This window comes from Phodopus roborovskii, unplaced genomic scaffold (genome assembly GCF_943737965.1).
Source record: "Phodopus roborovskii unplaced genomic scaffold, PHOROB, whole genome shotgun sequence".
NCBI classification, from domain to species: domain Eukaryota; kingdom Metazoa; phylum Chordata; class Mammalia; order Rodentia; family Cricetidae; genus Phodopus; species Phodopus roborovskii.
Window position 1 is genome coordinate 77913686 of NW_026126418.1, and position 24028 is coordinate 77937713.

General features: G+C 44.2%; 1 protein-coding gene across 5 annotated transcripts in view; it reads right to left on the reverse strand.

Moving 5' to 3' along the window:
* Window positions 1–2528, reverse strand: part of Strbp (spermatid perinuclear RNA binding protein) — a 113674-nt gene extending 111146 nt beyond the window's left edge. For 4 of the 5 annotated variants that reach the window (XR_007834565.1, XM_051185359.1, XM_051185356.1 and 1 more), the window contains exon 1: window positions 2379–2528. The gene's annotated coding sequence lies outside the window, so the exon portion shown is untranslated. The remainder of the gene's footprint in view (window positions 1–2378) is intronic. The other variant, XM_051185357.1, reaches the window with a different exon arrangement.
* Between the last annotated feature and the right edge of the window lie 21500 nt (window positions 2529–24028).

Here is a 24028-nt window from a genome sequence, read left to right on the forward strand (position 1 = left end):
GCAAACTAAATACCCAAGAACCAAAAGTCTCAAGCTAAAGTTTAGTTTACTTAGGGGAAAAAAAAGCAGACAATCCATCAGTTCTTAACATTTTAAAGGTTAGAATCCAAAGGCTCCATTTCTGCCATTTTTAGAAGCTAGATGTACTTTTCTATAGCATGGGGCTCAGGTCTTACATCATCCAAAGCCTGAATCACTGTCCCATTACCCAAGAAGCATCTGGGTACCTGAGGTATCCCTTCCTCTTAGAGCTTTTGAGGCTACTGGCCTCTGGGATCTTGCACCTTCACTAAGCCATCTGCCACTAACCTGCTGCTAACCCATTTCTTCTATCTTTGTGGGTGTATTCCTCATGATGCTGTATAGCTGTCTGCCTGTCTACTCATCAGTCAAAAAGCTAAGTAAATACACACCACACACCTCCCAACTTGTGAACAGACACGCAGCTGTCCTATTTCTTCCCACTCACTGTTCTGGAACTAAAAGTCAGGTTTCATCATCTCTGTGATCCTAGAAGAATGAACTGGAAGATATGGTACACAATTGAATGTCCTGTTTTCTATTAGTATCTGTCTAGGATCCATATCCTCTGTCCATTGCCCCAAATGTCTAGTCCCTCTAAGCCTGAAGCAAATCCTCTCTAGTTTTTTTTTCTCCCATTCAATTTCTGCACGATACCCTTTATTATCTCAGGGACCTAATAATTTGACCTTCTAATGTCTGTAAGCAGTGCAATCTTTCCATACATTTAAACACCTAAAATCTTCCAAACTCTCAAGTATCCTACTTCTGAATGCTCTCCAACAGTCATTTCCTCCCTTAAACGTGGGCATCCTACTATTTCCCTCACCACATCAACCCCATACAGCTGTCCCTTTCTAGTCAGACATGCATCCATATATGCCTTCCTTGTCCTTCCTTCAGTATACATTCTCTATTACAAAATAGCCTTTCTTCCCACTATCCCCTGCCTACACCCTTCCCCTCTTCCTCATGGTACTCCATCCTATCCCACCTTCTACTGATTTTCCTTAAACATACCCCCCTCCATCTTCCTCCTCCTCTCCAACTTCTCTACACACTTTCTGCATGGGAGCATTTTCTTCCTTATGTCCCTACACTTCACCTACCACTTCACAAACATCCCTCCCCTGCCCTTCTGCCCACCACCCCACTCTCCATCCTGCCACACACACCTGTCCCTTTCCAGGATGCCCCCAACCTCAAGGTTCCTCTTCTGCTGTTGCCCACCAGTATTTCTCACACAAACACCCTCCATTTCATTTCACCCACTTCTGCTGCCTATTACTGCTATATACACCTCCTGCCTGGACACCTCTTTCCATCCAATCACCTAACCTCCTTGTCCCCATTTCTCCCTGAAAACCCTCAAACTCAGTCCATGTGCCAATCACCCCCCCCCATTAGTCCCATCCTCCTCTCCCCTGAGTACAGGGCAAACACCTGCCTTTCTCCCCTAGCTTGTCTCCCTCCATTCCTCTGAGCCAGACACCCATACATGGGACTCCTGGAGTCCTGGGCACACAGACTGGAGACAGACAAACAGACCACACACACACACACACACACACACACACACACACACACACACACACACACCTCTCTCTCTCTCTTCTCTCTCTCTCCTGCTATGGACCCCTCCTCCGCCATTTCCCTTTAGGTCCGGTGGCCTTCCCACTCTCTGCCCCGGTCCCTGCCCCTCACATGCAGCTCTAACCGGGGCATCTGCTCCTTCCAGTTCTGCCTAAAGGTGCCCATCTTCTCCCTCCTTCCACCATCTCATTTAGCCCTACCCGCCCCAAATTCCCCTTCACACTCGTCTGATCCCCCAAACGAAACGTCTTTCCCTCTCAAATCAACCTAGGGCCCCACGGGTTCCCCAGGCCTGCCCTTGAGGCCCTGGTCACCACGGGGCCGCGTCCCTCAACCCTCCCTTCTCCCTAAATCTGCCCACACCCTGTGTCCGCCCCCCGAGCCTCTCCCCGGTTCCTGCCCGCAACGTCCTCCAGCACCTGCCCGGAGCCCTCCCACTTTCCCCAAGCTCGCGCCCCACACGCTGCCCACGCCCTCGGGAGGCTCAGGGCCGGGACTCGCGACCCCGAAGGCAAGCAGGGCGGCCCGCAGTCCTGGCACCGACCGGCCAGGCACCGCAGCGGCGGCCACAATGCCAAAGCCGCGGGGCCGGGATTGCGCCTCGCTCTTCGCCTCGGCAGCCGCCGCCGCCGCCGCCGCTGCTAAGGACGCACAACAAACAATGCGGGGCCCGGGCCCGCTCCGCCAACCGACTCAACCGCCGCCTCAACCGCCGCCCACCCGGGTCGGCCCGCCGCGCAGGCGCCGGCCCTGCCGCAGCCTACCCGCGCCGTCGCGCTCAGCCCGCGTCCGCTCTCTGCTCCCGCTCTGCCGCCGCCGCCACCTCGTCCGCCCGCGACTCCAGCTCCTCAGCACAGCGGCGGCGGCTGCGGCGGCTGCTGCCCTGGTGGCGCTCGCGGATCCGAGATCGGCTTCGGCGGCGTCCGCGGCGGCGGCGGCGCACACGTGACGACGCCGAGCACCTCCATTGGCCAAGCCTGGGGGCGGGCCCGCGGCTGCTGGGGAACGGAAAGCCCGCCCCCTCGCCCTCTGCGCGCCCCCTGAACGCGCGCTCTGCCGCACCTGAGAGCTCCGGCCAGCGCCCGTCGCCCCCGTGCCGCGCCGCTGCCTGCGCCAACTGCGCACCTGGGAGCGCGCAGGGCTCTCAAGCCCGCGGTCGCCACCTGCACCTGCAAGGTGGGTTACGTAAACTGCGTCCCGCCCACCTCGCGGTTCCTAGCACGGACCGCGTCGGCACCTGAGCCCCACTGCGCCCGCGACGTAAGCGCTGCTGAGCGGAGGCCAGCTGCTGGAAAGAACGAAAGGCGCGGAAACTTCGTTACCTCGGAATCCGAGAGCCGCTCCCAGCCGCAGTAGCGAGCCGGCCTTCCGAGGCTCCACGCCCCGATGGGAGATGCTTTTCCCGACCTCAGCCTCTACGCAAACGGAGTAAGCGCCGCAGTTCTACGGGTGGAGGAGGGGCAAGCTGTACCCTGACGGAGTAAAAAGACTCGAATCCGTCCTGGACTCCTGTTGCCCGTTGTATGACCTTGGCCAAGTTATAGAATCTCTCTGAGCCTCAGTTTCCACTTCACAGAAACTTAAACAGTAATTCCGATTTAAGAGCCGTTGAGCAGATGGCATAAAACAATGGATATTAATTTTCCTGGCACATAGTAAGCACTGAACAGAAATCAAAATCGCCTCTCCTTACTCCACCCTTAACGGCCCGGGAAATCTTTTCCCTCAAGTTTGTGGCAAACTGGCTAAAAGTCTACCCGCTTTGTTTCTGTCCTAGTACTGGATAAAGCTATTGGGCGGCACCTCTTAGTGGCTAGTGTTCTGCCAGCCAAATCAGGCCCTACTATGTATGTGCAGTGTGCCCTGTGCCGAGCAAGGAGACAGAATGCCCTGGAGAATGAGCCAAGGTCCTTACCCTAAAGGAAATTCCTGGCAAAGAACCTGACCACCTGATGCAAGAAGACAGTGGGGGACAGACCTCCCACACCAACCCCTGGGTGGTACTCTTCTCATTTTGCTACTGTACTAGACACAAATATTAACAGCTCTGAACTGAAAATAATGCTCAATGATAGGACAAGTTTGTCTGACACAGACAGGATCGAGGGTTGCATTCACAACACCACCCAAAAAATAGATTCATTTACAGAATAATGTGTTAAAAAGCTTTGGCAGTATGGCCTTCAACTTCAAGGCATACACCTTTCCCTTGCCCCTCCTTCAGGCCAACTTGATCCTTAGGTAACTACAAAGCTGTACTTCCAAAGTATGCCCAGGTCTATAACAGCTCTGCGCTTCCTGAAGTCTGTGTGAGGCCCAAGATCACTGTCTGATTGCCACCTTCTAGCCTTAGAAAGCATGTTCTCTCAGCTCAAAACATACTCTCTCCGGAGCTCTTTGACTGCCCAGCTTGCACATCACCCTGTTCTACAATGCATTGTTATGTCACTGACTGTTGCTCATTCAGTCAGTGTCTTCCCTGGCTTATAAGGACCTTGAGGAAAGGCTCAGCCCTCTGCCTTAATGATTTGGGGAAGACCACATGCACAGAGGCTGAGATCATTAAAGTTGGGTTTTGCAGTATAAAAGGAAGTTTGCCAAGGGAGAAGAGATGCTGCAGTGTAAAAATCCAGGTTCACTGTGTGACCTTGGCAAATAGGTCTTAGTGCTCTCATCTGTCAAATCACACATAATTCTGCATACCTTGGAGCTCTGTTACAAAGAGTCAATGAGACTACATTTAAGGTATTCTGCCCTTAGAAACCAATACTTAGAAAAGTTTAGTACTTTTTTAAAATCAGAAAACTAAATGTCATTATAGTATCTCTTATTTTGATTTTTATTGGGCTTATAACTCCAAACATTAATAACAAAAATGGGCAAATGAAAGTAGGCTAGATGGCTCAGCAGGTAAAAGTGTTTGCTGCCCAGCCTGACAAACCTGAGTTAAATCCCAGAACCCACATGGTATAAGGAAAGAATCCCACAAGTTATCCTCTAACCTACTTCTACAGAAATGTCATGCTACCTGTGCCTACAGTCATACACAAAAACAAAAATAAAAATGTAAAAAATAGATAAAGCAAGCAGAGAATTGGTAGCACATACCTTTAATCTCAGACTCCAGAAACAGAGGCGGATATGATTCAACACATGAGAGCACTCCATCAATGCTTTGCAGAGAAAATTCTGTTGTGTCTCACATCACATGTACAGTGAAAGATGAAAGTTGTAGCCAGGTATGGTGCTGCCTACTTGTGATCCTAACATTTGGAAGACCAACAAGGAAGGACCAGAAACTCAAAGCTAGACTCTGCTACATATAGATCTGTCAGCCAGCCTGGACTGTGTGAAACTCTGTCTTAAGAAGCCAAAAATAAGAGGTTAAGTGTGGCTCAGTTATAGAGTGCTTGCCTAGCTGTTTGCCTAGTATGCAAAGTCCTGGGTCCCATCCCAGAACTGCATGAATCAAACCTATAATCCTAGCAAATGGTAGATAAAGGCAGGAGGGTCAGGATTTCAATGTCATCCTCAAGTATATAACAAGATCAAGAAACTGATGCCATCAGGGGCTACATGAGACCTAGGTTTTTGTTCTTATTTCGTTGGTTATGTTTTTAAGGTAATAAGGAAAAAATTACAAACAACTCATGTATCTATAATCTATTTTAGATTTGCATAGAAAAAACAAAGTTATTAACATTGATCATTCCTGGTTTTGCCTAGAAAATAGAATTGGATGTGACAGCAGAGGACTTTCCTTCTACATTGCTTGAAATTTTTAAGTATACATTCTTAATTACGTGTATGAATATAATTATACATGACTGTGTGGAGTTGGAATTACAAGCAGTTTTGAGCCACCTGATGTTGCCGGAAACCAAACTCAGGTCCTCTGCAAGAGCAGCACTTGTTCTTAACCACTGAACATCTCTCCAGCCCCTGCTTTAAACTTTTTTTCTTTTTATGCTTGAAACTTTAAGAATATAAACATATATGTAATTCTTTTAACATTTTTAAAGAAAACGTACACATCATAAAAACATGCATTTCAAGCTTAATGTTTTATTATTATTTTGAGGGTGGCTTGGGGGTAGTTTTGTTTTTGTTTTTGTTTTATTTCATTGTTTGAGACAAAGTCTCATTGTATAACCTAAACTGGCCTTGAACTGAAGATCCTCCTGTCTCAGGCTCCTGAATGCTGAGGTTACAGGTATGAGCCACAACTACTGGCTTAACATAAATCAGTTTCTGAATGCTTGGGATATTTTTTATGGTTTCTCATAAAAATATCCATCCCTATTCCTAGTCACTAATAGTCACTAATCTATTTTCTGTTTCATATATGTATATGTGTGTGAGGTGAGGCAATCTTTTTTTTTTTTTTCCTTTTTTTTTTTTTTTGTTGATTTTTTTTCGAGACAGGGTTTCTCTGTCCTGGAACTCACTTTGTAGACCATGCTGGCCTTGAACTCACTAAGATCCTCCTGCCTCTGCCACCCAAGTGCTGTGATTAAAGGCGAGCGCCACCAATGGCAATTTTTTTTTCTTGTGTTACCATGAATTGAACTCAGAGTCTCATGCATACTAGTAAGCATAATGAAATCAGGGCTGAGGATGTGGCACATTTGGTACAGCCATTCTTAAAGTAAATATCAACTGAGATCTTATATGTAGAAGACCCTAGAGATTAAAAAAAGTAGAAAGAAAACAGGCTGTCCCCATCCCCATCAGTCTGATACAAATCAATCAATCAATAAATGTAGTTTTGAAAAGAGGAGTAGAGCCAGATGGTAGTGGCATATGCCTTTAAAACTAGCACTTGGGAGGTGGAGGCAGGTGGATTTCAGTGAGTTCTGGTCTACAAAACAAGTTCCAGGATAGCCAGGACTGTCATACAGAGAAATATGTATGGGGGAAAGAAAAAAAAATAAATAGTGGATGGACTCTGGTATAACTTCCAATACAGTGTTCTTGGGCCAAGGACACTGAAAGATGACACTGCGGCCAAGAGGAAAATATCCAGAGCAGTGCTGTCTGTCCATTGCAGTAGATGTGACCATTTAAATTTAATGTATTTAAATGTAAATATAATGTGGGGCTAGTGGATACATCTTAGTAGGCAGAGTAATTGTGTGCCATACAGAAAGTCCTGGGTTCAATCCCCAGCACTACATAAAGTTAAGCAGTATAATCTATAATCCTGGAACTTGGTGGAGGCGGAAGGAACAAGAGTTCAAAGTCATCCTTGGATATATAACAAGTTCCAGGCCAGCCTGCCTGAGCCACATGAGATGTCATTAAAAAAAAAAAAAAAAAAGGAAATAAAATTTAAAATATAGAAACACTAGGCACAGTTAAAGCTTTCCAGAAGCAGGTCAGTACTGACACAAAAAGGCTCAATAACAACAAAACAATAACAGTAACAGTCACACCTCCCTTCCAGAGCCCATGTCCTGGCATACCATCTCTATCCTCCTGTCTTCCTTCTCTTCTTTTACAAAATCAGACACTGAACAATGGCCCAGTCTCTGTCTGGTGCCTGGTTGTCCCCCTTTCCTACTCCCTAAGGGAGATCACTCCATAGCTTGTTCTTCTTTGTTGTGGCCAGTCTCTCTCTACTGGAAATTTTCCATTATTAAATAGCCCCTTCCATTTTTTTTTTAAATGAAACAAGATCTCTAGGTCATTCATGTGTATGCTACAGCTTGAGATGTGCTGGCCCAAATGCAACAAGGACAGATAGCAATCAAATGGAGCTTCCAGTTCTGAGGTAGGATTGCTGTTGCTAACAAGAGGCTCCAAAATGGTAAACAGCCCTTGGTACAGTTCAAACAAAGCAGAGTCTTTGTTCACTTTGCATAGCATTTGCCTCCCTGGAATAGTGTAAATCATGCTGGAATCGACTTTGTTCATTTGAAAACTGAAATGAGCTGTGACTATTAGATAATTACACAGTAAACTTTCTCCTACATAAGTACTCAAAAGTCATGCAGTGTTAAGCACACACTGTAGGACATCAAGCATTTTGGTTTGCTCTCACCCCAGAAAATGCTGCTGTAACAACCCAGATTCAGCACCAAGAAGTTACCACCAAGAATTCAAAAATATAGGCTATCATTCATTGACTACCTGTGACCTATTTGGATATCTTCTGTGCTTCTGTCAATGGATCCTAATTGCTGAATCTTTCCCCTAAATATAAACCCAAGTCAGTTCCCTTTGTAGAAGTCATATTAGCCACTGATCTTGAATAAGCCATAGACAGTAGGCCCCATGCAGGCAGAATTTATTGTTCTCTCTTCTCTCCACATTCCCTTAGAGAGTGTCCTACATTGATCATATAAGAAATATCTGCTGGATGAATTCATTACAAAAAATCCCATTACCTTTATTTTTTTTTTATTTCTTGGTTTATTGGGTTTTTTTTTTCTTCAAGACAGGATCTTCCTGTATAGCCCTGGCTATCTTGGAACTTAGAAATATGCCTGCCTCTACCTTCCAAGTGCTAGGATTAAAGCCATGTACCACACCTGGCTAAATTCTCTTTTTTGGATGAGAAATTTCAAATTGATTTCAAGAGGGAAGAATATACAAGAATAAACCAGGGAGGGCTTGGGGGCAGGAAGCCTCTAGTTCTTCCAGAATTTGTTGTAGGGCATGGTGCCCTACACCTGTAGGTGTACACCTGTAATCCAGCCCTCGGAGGTCGTGGCAGGAGGACTGCCACAAATTCAAAAGTAGGTGAGCCTGAGATAAATCCCCAGACTCCTTATAAAAGATTTCTAGAATTCAATTTTCAGTCATCATGTTGGACCCAAGTGATTATCTACACTCTAGAGTGGACAGTCTAATGTTAAATAGTGAGTCTTTTGTCCCTTCCCTTCATGTAACCCTGGCTGGCCTGGATTCCTTGTGTAGACCAGACTGGCATGAGACTCGCAGAGATCCATTTTTCTCTGCCTTCTGAGTACTGTGACTAGAGGTGTGTACACTACAGCCAGCATCTCTATTCCAGTATTGTCTAGATATCTTTGGTTAGAACACTTTACTCTTACTAGGTAGAAGCCAGTGAAGCTGCTAACCCTTGTAGAACAGCACACTTTAAAAGGGTTCCTGAGGAATGAAAGATTTCTGGGCCCATTTCATGAGTGTCTCTTTGCATCTTACCTCAGTCCCATGACCACCCTGCCACAGTGTCTTCTACAAAAAAAGTGGGGTTGGGGGGATGCAGGGTAGAATCACATAGAGAATCTTTACTCTCACTGGAAGCCAGCAGGATGTGTAACTAACCCTGCTGGTTTTATGTTAGAGTATCACCAAGAAGACTTTGGTTTTGTGTGTGTTTTAGTTAAAATCAGCCTATTAAGCATTTGTTTGTTTGTTTTAAAGGAAGTTCTTTCTGTTGTGAGAAACCCATAGTGTGGGAGAAAAAGAACTGGAAATGAGGCTTCTATCAGTGAAACTTATAAGGTAGCTTTGACTTTGAGATCACATAAATGATTCATGCAAATATTTAAATAATTAAATTTTTAAAATTTTAAATAATCCCTAAGCCAAACATGAACATAACATTATATGAGGTTCATAACATGGCTACAAAGAAGAAGGTTCTACATGTCATTCTACACAAAACTGGACTATGCTCCTTTAGAACAACAGTTCATCCACCAATATAAGTGGAAAATAGCATAAACTGAGCCTGAACCTAGAGCATTCAGTCATTGCATTTAAGGGGTTGGATTGAGTGGATTAGAGTTAAGAGTACTTTACCTAGCAACCTAACAAGCAAGAGCTGGGTTTCATTCACATGCAGCAAAACCAGCTGTGGGGGGAGGGGGGCATGCCATGTATCTTAATATTTATGGAAAAAGAATCCTAATAATAACAATGGCATTTTATTCAATGCCCTATAGTTTACAGAGCGTTTTTTTTTTTTGTTTGTTTGTTTTGTGTTGTTTTGTTTTTTTCCTGTACCTCATCCCACCACTGCCTGTATGCAGATGTTTTTGGATTCTGTAAGAAATACAGCAACCTCTTCATACAAACATGGGCAGTGACACTGGGCTTCCATACTGAGTGACACTAAGTGAGAAATTCTCTCTTGGAAATGTAACAGAAACTTTTTGCTTTGCTTTGTTGGTTTATTGTGTGTCTGACCATACGTATGACGGTCAGGGTATAGCTTTATTGTGAGTCAGTTCTCTTCTTCAACTATGTGGATCCTAGGACTCAAACTCAGCTCATCAGGCTTGCCAATGAGCACCTTTACCTAATAAGCCATTCTCTCAGTCCCTTAAAGTTTTTCTTTTCAAAGAAAAAAGCAGGAAGTTGGTGGCACATGCCTTTAATCTCAGCACTTGGAAGGCAGAAACAGGCGGATCTTTGTGAGTTTGAGGCCAGCCTGGTCTACACAGAGAAACCCTGTCTCAAAAAAAAAAAAAAAAAAGTCCTGGTTATTAGGCTTTGCAGACCAGGCTGGCCTCGAGCTCACAAAGATCTGTCTGCCTCTGCCTCCTGAGTGCTGAAATTAAAGTCATGTGCCACCACTACATTGCATAAGTTGAGAATTTTTTAGTCATTAAAAATTACATTTTGAGAAGCTGGAAAATGACTCAGTGGTTAAGAGTACTTGGTGTGCAAGCAGAGAACCTGGGTTCAGTCCCAGCACCCATATGACAGCTTACAACTGTAACTCCAGTTCCAGGGAATCTAATGCTTTTCTCTGGCTTCTGTGCATTCCTACCCACCCATGCTCACACAGAGAAATAAAAACAAAATAAATCTGAGAGGAGAGAGAAGAGATACAGAGAGGAAGAGAGAGAGAGAGAGAGAGAGGGAGGGAGAGAGAGCGAGCTGTGTATGTTTTAAGGGGAAAAAGCTGAAATTGCAATGAATTTCCCATGACTCATCCTGATATCTGGGTCTTCTCACATCAATAAATATGGAACGTCATTAAAGAAAACAAAACAAACAAACAATAAAACTGGCCTAACATCTCTTTTATGCTCAGGTGGTCTAAGTACTCACCAGCTAGCCCAGATTCAAAAGAGTAGAAAATGGAACTCAAATGGGCAATGCAGGAAGGGAGACAAACCCCACAGACAGGCAGAACAACTGAGACATGCTTTTTCTCCATTACTTAATGCATTTTTTTTTCCAGAACCATGCCTGCTAGGCAAGTGCTGAACCACTCACTGAGCTGCAGCCCCACCACTATGCAAATCTCTCAAAGCCCTCCCTTTCTCTCCACCTCCTGTGCCTGGGTAGTCTTGGACTACCCAGAGAGAGCATGCCCTCAGTTCCCCTCATTGGCTAATTGTTGTGCACTCCCTGGGACTTTTCCAGAAGGCCAGATAGGCAAGATCAAAAGAGCGACTTACAAAGGTGAAGCTGTTCAATGACTCACTGAGACATTTAAGGGAAAGCATTGCCAGGTCCTCAGGTCCTGCCACCCCTAGTCACTGTGCTCACTTGTAAAGCTCACTTCTTCAAAATGGGTCACAGAAATTGCCCTTGCTGAGTTCCAATGAGTTTGAGTTTCTTTAAAAATAGCTTGTTCTTCAAGTGCAAAAAATAACATCTGAGACATTTGTTTAAGTGTGAAACACACCTTTGTCATGACTCAGAGCATGCTGAATGGAGGTTTACTAAACTTTCCAAAAGGAAAGGGGGAAAAAAAAAAACCTTTTGAACTAAGGAAGCCAGAGACAGCTTGGGAAAAGGAAAGAAAAGAGGAAGAAGAGAAGATACAGGTAGAGCCAAGAGCCGAGCCGAGTCTTCTAGTCTCTGAGGTGTTCCTGTGCTCTGCCTTCCACCTGGGATGACCTTAGTCCTCCAGCAAGCAAGGTGTGAGCTGATCCTACATGAAGCCTTGTTCCAAAGTCACTTCTGTGCAGCCTTCTCTGACCCTTCAGGCAGTCATTTGTGCTCTCTCCTTTCTCAAAACACTCTGTACTCACATTTGTGTTTGGCAAATTGTACTGAAATTGTCAGTTTACAGGTCTGCCTCCTAGTCAGGGACACTAGGTGAGTCATCTTCAAACCCCTCTGCCTGGCACAGAGCAGGTGCTAGAGGAATATGCTGATAGGAGATGCATGGGCCTCCATGTTTTTTGGTGGTTTGGATTTTTAGTTTTTTGTTTGTTTGGGGTTTTGGTTTTGTTTTTGTTTGTTTGTTTGGTTGGTTGGTTAGTTGCTTGGTTTTTTGGGACAGTTTCTCTGTATAAGAGCCCTGCTGTTCTGGAACTGGATCTGTAAACCAGATTAGCCTGGAACTCACAGAGATCAACCTACCTCTGCCTCCCAAGTGCTGTGATTAAAGGCATGTGCCTAGCTAGTTCTCCATGCTTTAACCCTAGAGATGACTACATTGATCCCGAGCTTGGCTTCCATTTACAAGAAGCTCTGTTCCCACTGCTATCTATGGCAGGCTGCTCCCCTGTCCCCTGAGTCCAGGCCAGTAAGTCCTGCGGTTATCCTTCATCATCCTGTATTACTGGTAATTTTCTCTATCCTTTTTTTTTTCTTTTATGTATTCATGTCTGGTGTGGCGATGGTACTGAAGATTAAATTTAGGCAAGTACTCTACCACTAAGCTCTATCTGTAATCCATAATTTTCTCTTTCTAGTAAACTATTTCTACAAACATACAAATACTCTTTTCTCCTTCCATTTTTTGAGACAGAGTCTCATGTATCCCAGACTGGCCTCTCTATCTCCTGAGAGCTGAGGTCACAGGAGTATGCCACCATGCTCAGTTTTTGCAATGCTATGGATTAAACCCAGAGTTTATCATGCATGCTAGGCAAATGCCCAACCAACTTAGCTACATTCCCAACCCAAATCATTCTGTGATTTCTAAGCCCAAATACTAACTGCATTTCTCTACAGTTCCCTTATTCTCTCAGTCTATCCCTTACTCTCTCAATCTATTCTGTCCCATTTAATCATGTCAGCATAACTAGTGAATTCCATCCATATTGCCATTTTGAAATGGTCAGTTCTGTCTCTGCCTCAGTTTACCTAGCTCCTCAGCAGTACTCAACACCATCTGTCTCACTTGTTCTCTTTTGGAAACTTCTACTTCCAGGACTCAAAGCATCCCTCCCCCCAAACTTTCCACCTTGCAGGCCACTTCATAGCCTGGGCCAGATCTCCTACTCTGTATATTGGAGTGGTCCAAGGAGCAGGCTTAGGGGATTTTTCCCCCACAATCAGATTTCCTTCTGGAGTCATCTATTCTGTCTATAACTTGATGTAATTGTTGATTACACTAAAATTTCCTTTTTATTAAAAATTTTGTTTTGCCTGGGCAAAGATTGTTTATGCCTTTAATCCCAGTACTCAGGAGGCAGAGGCTGGTAGATCTCTGAGTTCGTGGTCAGTCTAGTCTACAGAGCAAGTTCCAGGACAGCCAGGGCTACACAGAGAATCTCTGTTTAAAAAAAAAAAAATTATTTTATGTGTATGGGTGCTTTGCCTCCAAGTATGTCTGTATACCCTGTGTGTGCAATGCCTGAAGAGGCCAGTAGAGGGCTTTGGATCCTTTGAAACTTGAGTTACGGATGATTGTGAGCTGCTATGTGGGTGCTGGGAACAGAACCCTGGTCTTCTGCTAAAGTAACAAGTGCTCTTAACCACTAAACCATCTCTCCAACCACTCAACTTTGTTTTTAAATTTTATCATTTTAGGGGTGTGTGCGTGTGTGCGTGCGTGCGTGCGTGCGTGCGTGCGTGTGTGTGTGTGTGTGTGTGTGTGTGTGTGTGTGTATACATGTGAGTGTATGCCCACAGAGTCCAGGAGCATCTGATCCTCCTGGAGCTGAAGTTACAGGTGGCTGTGAACTGCCTAGAATGGGTGCTGAGAATCAAACTCTGGTCCTCTACAAGAGCAGGATTGTCTCTACCACTGAGCCAGCTCTCCAGTCCAACACTCAAATTTCTATCCACACACCCAGCATTGCTCCTGCTCTGTGACCTGATGCTTCCTGCACTGGAGCACTAGCAAGTATCTTACATTTACTATGTCCAAAGCCAAACTCAGATACTCCTTACTTACTGACCCTCCCTGCCACCACCTGAATTTCAGTGAAGAGCTTCACACTTCATGCAGATTCTACACCACATCTCCTCCCTACACCACACACAGCAATTCAGAAAGTTCTGTTCCCTCTGCCCTCAGAGTACACCCAAAACCTGACCTTTGTTCAGCACTTCCTCTGCTACAAATATTATCTGAGCAATAACCTCGTAATTGGTCCCCTTGCTTTCACTCTTTATCATCCCAGCACCTGGAATGAACCTTAAAAACACAAGACCAAGGTCAGATCTGCACACACCTGCCAATAGCTTCTCTCTGTACACTTGAAATAAAATTCAGACACATTGTTATGGTGTGCAAAGTTCATACACTCTGACTTCTGGCCCACCCACCTCATCGTCTTTCACTTTCTCCCTCCCCTTGCTATTTCTTAAACAGAAGATGACACATACTTCTGCCTCAGGACCTTTGAACTCTCTTCCCGAAACATTTTTCTTACCACCTCCAAACATGTTTGCCTTACTCCCTCACTCCATCCAGACTTCTGCTCTGCTTTTATTAATTCAGAGCCCTCCTTCCAGTGTAAATGCCACACCAGAAGCAAACCTCTCTGGTCCCTTATCTGCTTCCTGATCCTTCCTGAGCACTTGGGAATTGCGTTGATTTGCTTTTTACTACATGCTTCCATAAACTCCCAGATTTGTTAGCTCTACCAGAGTCCTGCTCTATCACTGTCAATCACAGCTTTCTCACCAGTGCCTAGAGGAGTGACTGCTATTTAATAGCCACCTATTGAATGAATGACCCTACTGATTGGCTGAGTGAATACAACAGAATGAGATTCAAGTGGCTATTTTATGACTCCTAAGTGTAGGCCAGAAGAGATCTTGATGATTGTTACCTTACTCTTACAGGACACTACCCTGAGACAATCATGCTAAATGATAGACCATTTGGAGAGAAATAGGGAACACACTATTCCAGATGTCAGCCAGCCTGCCAGAGCTGGTTAAGGGAGTACAGGAAAGCCTCATGAAGAACTGCCCAGCCAGCCAACACACAGAATCCCCAGGCACAATAAAGCATTGCTTTAAGCACCTGAATTTGGGGGCTGTTTTGTTACACAGCAAACACAACAGATACAACTTAGCCTTCACCCTAGGTTCTGCTTCTCCAATTTTACCAACTCCAGTTCAACTCGGATGATCACCAGAAGGGTCATTCAAACATGAACTCCCACTGGAGCAAGTGCTTCATTCACAGCCTTCAGAAGCTTCCATTTTTAAAAATGATGTCATGTTTCCATCCTGTGGCTTACCATACCCTCCATGGCCCAATCTCTGTGGACCTCTGCACTCATTTGGCACCCTCTGAAAATTAGGCCCCTGCTAAGAGACATGATTCTCAAACACCCTGGATCCAAATCAGCCAATCATCCAGGAGAGCTTCAAAAACTTCCAGTACTCAGGCTCCCCCGCACCCCACCACCCAAGACTCAGATTTAATTGGCTTGAAATGGGACCCAGGCAAAAACATTTTTAAACTGCTCCCAAGTGGATGCTAATGTGTAGCCAGGATTGGGAAACATTTAGCTAGACATCCAAAAGTGTATTTCAAAACTGCTGACCTTGCCATCAAGGAAATTCTAAGGTTTCAAGGAAATATCAAATTATCCTTTGTGCCCTCTTAGCATTAAGTAAGCAATAGTGTGTTCTAAGTTTTGGGAAATTGGTAATAGACTAGGGGAATGTTTCTTCATTATTTGAATCAGTAAATTATCAATATTTTATATCCTCAGTTTTAAGGCTCATCTTTCTCAGATCCTTGATGTTTTATCTTATCACCAATATGCATATCTAATGTCTCTTACTTCCATAAAAGATGGTAGTGCCAGCCTTTTCACCAGCAGCAATCACAACACGGAGAGCATCTATGAGACACAGCCTTTTTTTTTTTTTTCTGTGTTCAAAGTGCTATGGCTTCTCTGACCCCATTGATCTGCCCTCAGTCAGCAAGGCTGAGATTTTAACCCTCATCTTCTACATAATAACTTATACAACTTACTGAGCGTTTATCACCATCCTAGGGACTTTGCAAATATCTCATTTAAATCCCAGGACAGCCCAAAATGTGCCCCATGTTTATATACAGAAGCTGAAGCCTGGGGATATTAGGTAAGTGGCCCATGGCCACACAGCTAGGCAGCTTGGGAGGAAGGTGTTATGCTTTCTTCTCCAAACAAAGTGCCGATCCCTTAATATGTCATTGGCTGCCCTTTTCAGACTTTCCAAACTGGTAAGGCAAAGTTCATTCAAATCTAAAGCTGCTGGCAGAGAAAGCTTGGGATTGGGACCCTCAGTCTCTGTACACTCACTGGGGGGGGAGGGGCACAGCATCTCTCTGATCCTCCCAGGAACCTCTGTGAGAGCACTTGCAACAGCTTGGATTGATTTGGCTGCTAAGCACTCCTCACCTTGCTTCTGGATTTTCCTTTGGTATCATCTCTCATTCCTCTACATTTGTAGTCTTAGAAAGATTGTCAGTCAGGATCCCCCCACATCCTCCCTTGTGAAGGAGTGGTCCAGAGACACAAACTAGGCCCTTCACACTCCATAAAGATTTGAAGCTTGGTTTTGGTTTGTTGGTTTTTGTTTTGTTTTGTTTTGAGACAGGATCTCATTCATCCAAGACTGATCTCAAATGCAGTATGCAAGGATGACCTTAACTTCCAATCCTTCCTTCACATCCCAATACTGGGATTATAGGCATGTGTCATCATGCCTAGATTTATGCAGTATTAGGAATCTAATCCAAGCCAGGAGAATGCTAGACAAGTATCTACCAACTAAACTACATTCCACCCACCATGTCTTTTCTGTTTGTCTGGTTGAAGTTTTTTGGAAAAAGAGTCTCACTGGCAGCTGTCATAGGCTGATATGGAACTCACTATGTAACTCAAGCTGTTCTCAAACTATTAGTGATCCTCCTGCCTCAGCTTCCCAAGTGCTGGTTTTACAGACATGGGACACTACGCCTAGCTTACGTTCTGTTTTTTTTTATTAATTAATTGATTGATTGATTTGATTTGAGGTATATGTGTTTGTGTGTGTATATGTTCATGTATATACACATGTTTCTCTGGGTATGAGTACATGTGTGTGCATGTATGTTAGGTATCTTTCTCAATCACCTTCTCCAGTTCAACTATTTTGGGGGGGGCTAGGAGGGCTATGTAGCCCTGGCTATGCTGGAACTCAATCTATATACAAGGCTGGCCTTGACCTGCTTCTAACTCCCAAGCACTGAGATTAAAGGGGTGCACCACCACACCCGGCTCTGGAGTTGACTGATTCAGCTAGCTTTGGCTAGCCAAATAGCCCCAGGGACCCTTCTATCTCTGCCTCCCCAACACTGAGATGACAAGTGTGTCACTACACTCAGCTTTTTACCTGAGGGATAGTAAGCACTTTATGGACTGAACAATCTCCCAGGCACTTCCTTTCTTTATTGTGGTAAACTATATAATTATCATTTTAATTATTTGTAAATATAATTCAGGGCATTAAATAACTCATATTGTCATACAGAGAGGAAAGGTTTGTTGTTTCAGTTTTTGAGGTCCTGGCTCAGGAATTCACTATTCTGAGATGGTAGTAAGGCAATGAATCATGGCCGAGTATTTGACTACTTGCACCATGAGCCAGGGAACAAAGAGAAAGGAATAGTGGCCAGAGTACTCACTCACTGGCATGTTCTCAATGACCTAAGGACATCCTACAAGGCCCCTCCTTCTAAAATCCACAGCATCTTCCAAAGTCACCCTCACATACCTATACTACTACACCTTTACCCTGTGCGCCTGTGGGGGACAGTTACCCACACCACAGCAATACCTAAACCGTTTTTTTTTTTAAGTCTCCAATATTCTGTGCCATTACACAGCAACTTCCTATTCTCTCTCCTTTCCTTGAAAACCTCCATCATATTTTTGTCTCTTCATCAAGTGGAGTCATAGATTTCATTTATGCCAGCTTATCTTCCCATAGTATAATGTCCTCAGGGCTCATTTGTGTTGAGGCATGTATCAATCTCTCATTCCATATCGCATGGCAGGCATAGACTACATTTTACATCTCTGTTTATCTATTGACAGATATTTGGGTCTTTTCTTACATTTTAGCTTTTACAAACAATACTGCTATGAATAATGAATGGGTCATGCCCCTGGTTCTAATTCTTCTGGAGTCCCTGGGTCATGTGGTAGCTCCATGTAACTTATTAAATGTGTTGCCACAGTTGTTCATAGTCATCTCACCATGTTATATTTCTATCAGCATTGAGTGAGGCTTCTGTAGTCCCCACATCATCACTGCCATTTTCTATTTAAAAATTTCAATTTTGTGTGTATGTGTTGGAGGGGGCATGCCATAATATACATGTGTAAGTCAGTTCTTTTCTCCTGCCATGTTGGTCTCAGGTGATGGTAATTTGGCTGTAATTGGCCCCCATAAGTTCAAGTGTGACTTTGTTGAAGTAGGTATGGCCTTGCTGGAGAAAATGTGTCAGGATGGGAATGAGTTTGAGGTGTTATATGCTCAAGCCATTCTCAGTGTCCCAGTTTACTTCCTGTTTCCTGAGGATCAGCTCCTTCTCCAGGACCATGTCTGCCTGCATGCCACCATGTCCCACTACGATAATAATGAACTAAACCTCTGAAACTATAAGCCACTCAACTAAATGTTTTCCTTTATAAGAGTTGCCATGGGATCGGACATGATGTTGGCAGAGGCAGGTGGATCTCAGTGACTTGGAGGCCAGCCTGGCCTACAAAGTGAGTTTCAGGACAGGCTCCAAAGCTACAGAGAAACCCTGCTCAGAAAAACAAAGGGGGGAAAAAGAGTTGCTGTGGTCATGGTGTGTCTTCACAGCAACAGAACCCTAACTAAGACAGAAGCATTGAACTCAACTCATGAGTCTTTGCATGCATAGACCAACTTTATGCACTGATCCATCTCACCAGCCTTATCTTCCATGTGTTAAATTTTTAAAATTTTATTTATTTCATTTAAATGTATATGAGAGTCTTGCCTGTATGTGTTTATATGTACCACATGCATCCCTGATGCCCAGAAGAAAGCATTAGATCCCCAGAAAGGGAGTCATGGATGGTTGTGGACTACCATATGGGTTCTAGGAACCAAACCTGGCTCCTCTGAAAATGCAACAAATGCCCTTGACCCCTGAGTCATCTCTCCAATGACTGTTTTCTACCCCAGGATGTATGCAGCAGTGTCTCACTGTGGTTTTCATAGTACTTCATTCCTTTTATGATGGGATAATTTTCTATTTTATAAACAGTCTACATTTTGTAGAGGCTTGGACAGCTCTTGCTGTGGAGCTATTGTAAATAATAATACTACAGAGAATATTTCAATTCAAGCTTTCATGTGGCCAGCAGTGTTTGTGTGCTTTCTGTTCTCTCCTGGGTGCACACCTACAAGTAGGATTGCTAGGTCATATAGTAACTTCAATGACTGTCTTTGAAGAACTAAGTAAGGCTATTCTTTTTTTGGTGTGTGTGGGAGGGCGGGCAATGTTGAGACAGGGTTTCTCTATGTAGCCTTGTCTGTTCTGGAACTTGCTCTATAGACTATAGTTGGTTGTTTTTGTTTGTTTGTTTGTTTTGTTTTTTGCTCTTGGAGGGCCTGCCATCCAACTCTCAAATACAAAGTCTTATTCTTATTTAGCTTGGCTTATTTCTAGCCAGCTGTTTTCAACTTAAATTATTGTTCTACCTTTTGCCTCTGGGCTTTTATCACTCTCTAGTCTATATATCTTTCTCACTCCATGGCTTGCTGTGTAGTTGGATGGCTGGTCCCTGATGTCTTCTTCTCCTTCTCCTCTTGTTCCTGATCCACTTCCCAGATTTCTCCCTCTATTTATTCTCTTGCCTGCCAGCCCTGCCTTTCCTTTCTCCAGCCTAGCTATTGGCCAGTCAGCTCTTTATTCGACCAATCAGATGCTTTAGACAGGCAAAGTAACGTGGATTCAGAGTTAAACAGATGTATTATGAAAGAATACAACACATCTTTGCCTTATTAAACAAATATTCCACAGCATAAGCAAATGTAACCCACCTTCAACAAATATTCCACAACAGTAGACCAGGCCTCAAACTCCCAGAAATCTGCCTGCCTCTGCCTCCTGAGTTCTGGGATTAAAGGTGTGTGCCACCACTGCTCAGCAAGTGAGGCTATTCTTACTCTCATACGACAGATAAGGAAATGAGGCCCTGTGAGGTAGGTCTCTCAAAGCCACACAGCTTAGAAGTGTGGCTGGGCTTTGAGACTGGTCTGGATCTCTTAGGGAACCAATAGCATACATCACTGCCCTCCCTGGAGATAGCATTTCTTGTTCTAAAAACAATCGCTATGCCTGGGGATGTAGTTCAGTTGGTAGAATACTTGCCTAGCATTCACAAAGTCCTGGATTTTACCCCTAGTATTATACCAGTCAAGCATGGTGATACACACCTGATCCCCACACTTGAGAGATAGAAAGAGGAGGATCAGAAGTTCAAGGTTATCCTCAGCTACATAGTGAGTTCAAGGCCAGCCTAGGCTATATGAAACCTTGTCTGAAAAAAATAAAAACCAAATAAACATATAAATAAATAATTACTAAAAATATGTGATTTAGCAGCAATTTTGGCACCTGAGAATTAATATCACCCCTTAATCATCAATATAACACTTTCATCATTATAAACCTGTCATTATTAATAACGTGATGGTCTGAATGAAAATGGCTCCTTTAGACTCACAGGTCATGGCACTATTATGAAGTATGGCCTTGTTGGAGTAGGTGTGTCACTGAGGGTGGGCTTTGAGGTTTCAAAAGCTCAAGCTAAGCCTAGTGGCTGGCTCACTGTCTTCCTGCTGCCTGTGGATCCAGAGGTAAAACTTTCAGTTACCTCTCCAGCATCATGTCTGCCTGCTTGATGCCCTGTTTCTCACCATGGTAATGGACTGTCTTAGAGTAGCAACTGCTGTGAAGAGACACCATGACCATTGCAACTCTTGTAAAGGAAAACATTGTGACACACATTTTACAGATTAGGGAATGGAAGCTTAGTATTGATGTGATCCAGCCATGGTTCTGCAGAGTTAGCACAGATAAGGCTTTTTTTCTTTTCTTTTCTTTTTTTCTCTGCTCTGCTCTGTTCATTCCACCTGTGGACCACTTAGACACCTGGAACTTTTCAGTCTGTGAACCCAGAGTGTGCTCTCCTCTGGAGGCCCCACTGATTCCCACCATACGCCCTCTTTTCTCCCACATCAAACTGTTTGCATCTCCCAGGATATCTCTTCCCTCAGTCACTACATTTGGCTGTAGTTTCAACTTTGCAGTGTGTGACACCCAGGTATGCTCCAAGAGTACCAGATGATAGAGTGTAGGAGCATGGGTTTAGTATTCCTAGTTCAATCTCTATGCATCACTTAGGTAAATCTCTCCCTCTATCCCTCTCTCCTCCTTCCCCCTCCCCCTTTCTTCCCCTCTTTTCCTTTCCCTCTTCCTCTCCCTCTGTCTCTCTGTCTTTCTCTCCCTCTCTCTCTTTTAGTTTTTTGAGACAGGGTTTTTCTTTGTTAACAGTCCTGACTGTCCTAGTACGAGCTCTGTAGACCAGGCTGGTCTCTAACTCACAGACTTACAGAGATCTGCCTGCCTCTACCTCCCAAGTGCTGGAATTAAAGGTGTCAGCCATCCCCCACCCCAAGTTGAGATAAATGGCTTTATAGCCTGATTAATTTCTTCAAACCTCAACCAAGGGTACAGCAACTGCTGTACTCTACAGGTGTACTGAAGACTTGCATGTAAGATATCTGCCATGGGCACCTCATCTACCACATAGTGGTTGCTCATCCTTTCTTGATCCTGTTAGCTATAGAAGCTGGCAAGAAGAGGCCAAGGCTTCCTCAGGGCAAGGCTCAAAGGTGGAGTCTAGTGGGCTGAGAAGCAGCTTGGCAGCTGGAGAGAGGGCAGAGGACTCAGGGGTGACAGAGATCAAAGGCTAAATTATGTAGATTATTCCTTTGTTCCTTGTAGTTTACACTTGCCTGGGTACCTCCTCGGGCAGGAGGGGAGGCAAACTCACACCATAAGCAGTCTAAAGCACAAACACATACATATGCATTTGGGCACCTCTCTAGAAGCACATGAGTGTACCCTGCAATACCACAAGCACAAACACATACCGCCATGGGTATATATGCTTGTTAACTTGTGTGCATGTACATTTTAAACACAAACTCATCTTCATGCACAGGCAGTGGTTCAGAAGATCATATGCGCATGAACAAATGATAGGTTTTACAAGTACATATGCATGTACGTGTGTGTTCAAAATCACAAACCCACACGAATATGTACACAAATGCTTGTTCACATGTGCAAATACACCCTTTTCAAATCCTCTACTCTAAATAGAAGCATAAGCCACAGCATATGTGCCTTTCTGTCGTTAGGCGACAGGAGGTTTCTGAAAGACAGCCTTGCAAAAGAATGCAGAGAAATTGGCAGGCGATCCAAGCACTGCAGGAAAGATTAAGGGATAGATGGCATTCAGAGTGTGTGGGGGAGGGGATACAGGAGGTATGGTGCAGCCTTAGGGAGAGAAGCCATCAATCACCCACCCAAATCCACATTCACCCCTCCTGACTATGGCTGGTCAGCACCAAATAAGCTTCATTTGAAGCAATGAACACCTCTAACAGGTCAGGCCTCATTCTATACTTTCTTCAGAAATTAACTAGTTTAACCTTCAACAATAAAACAGATAGTACTTTATTACTAATCTTTAGTCTGGCAAAACCCAGAGTGACTACCCTCTTCAAAACGATAGGACGCTCATAATTTGGCTTGACCTTCAGCCTCTGAGTCAATCCCAGGACTTTGCAGGTGCTACCCCAGATTCACTGCTGGCTGCTTCCCTTCTCTTTGACAGACTCTGCTGCTCTTTGTCTGTTTGTGACTTGGGGGTCCTTACCCTCCATCTACAGGCTGCACCCCTTTGCATTCACTCATGAAACATTTATTCATACTCATGGTTTATGCTAGAGAAAGTTAAAAAGTGGTTAAGAAGCTGAGGGGTACATATGGACAGAGGTCAAATTTAAGACTGGCCTCATTGAGAAAGTGCTTTATCCTTTGGCTGTGTTGAAGTGCACCTGACAATCTGACTGCTTAGCTCAGCCTGAACAAAAGGGCAGGGAAAGAGAGGAGAGACTATTTTAGGGAGAAGATACCCTCCCTCTCAGGCTTGGAATAAGAAAAAGCAGCTTTCAAATGAGAAGCTCTTTTGTTTTCATTTTTACATTTTAGATTTACTGGCTTTACTTCATGTGTGTGAGTTTTTGCCTGCATGTATGTATGAATATTTTGCCTACATGCATGTATGTACACCAAGTGTGTGAACAGTGGATCCCCCAGAACTAGAATGATTGATGGTTCTGAATTACCACATGGGTGCTGGGAATCAAACCCAGGTTATCTGCAAGAACAAGTGCTCTTAACTACTGGACTATCTCCCCATCCCTACAAATGAGGACGGCCCACTGGCAAGAGTACAATTCTTAGGAATAAGCTTAAGGCCAGTCTGTCCTGGGCCCAACCTCTAGGCTCAAGGCAGTCCTCTCTTGCTGGTCCCAGGAATGCAGGATAGTGAGCCATTCCCAACAGATCAAAAGAGCAAGACTCTGTCCTCTAGAAGCTTTCTGTAGCCCATTTCTGCTACAGGCACTTTCACCATGCTTGGAACCTCTAGCTACTTGCCACGCCACCACCACCCCACACACAGCCTCTGCTTAACCTGCTCCCCACTCAGAGCCTCTGGCTAGCCTTTTGACTGAATGAAGCTTTTCACCTCAAAATTTTAATTATAAATTTTAGGCCAGTTTGACTTTAAAATTTTCAAAAAGACCAGACCACATGTAAGTATATATCCATATTTTAAAATTTAGCAAGATATTATTCACATTTCTACATTCATAAATACAGTTCTTTGTTGTTGTTTCCTTACTGTTCATAGCTAATTTTTTTTAGTTTATTTTATGTGTGTAAGTGTTTTGCCTGCATGCCTGTCTATGCACCACTGTGTGCCTGGCATCTGCATAGGCCATAAGAGAACTCCAGATCTGTGAAGCTGGAGTTACAAACAGGTGGGTTATAGATATTGAACCTGGGTCCTCTGCAGCAAGGGCTCTTAGCTGGTGAGCCATATCTCTAGCCCCATATTGTTGTTTTCTTTCAAGGCAGGATCTCACTGTGTAGCCCTGATTGGCTAACTCACCATATAGACCAGGCTGGCCTCAG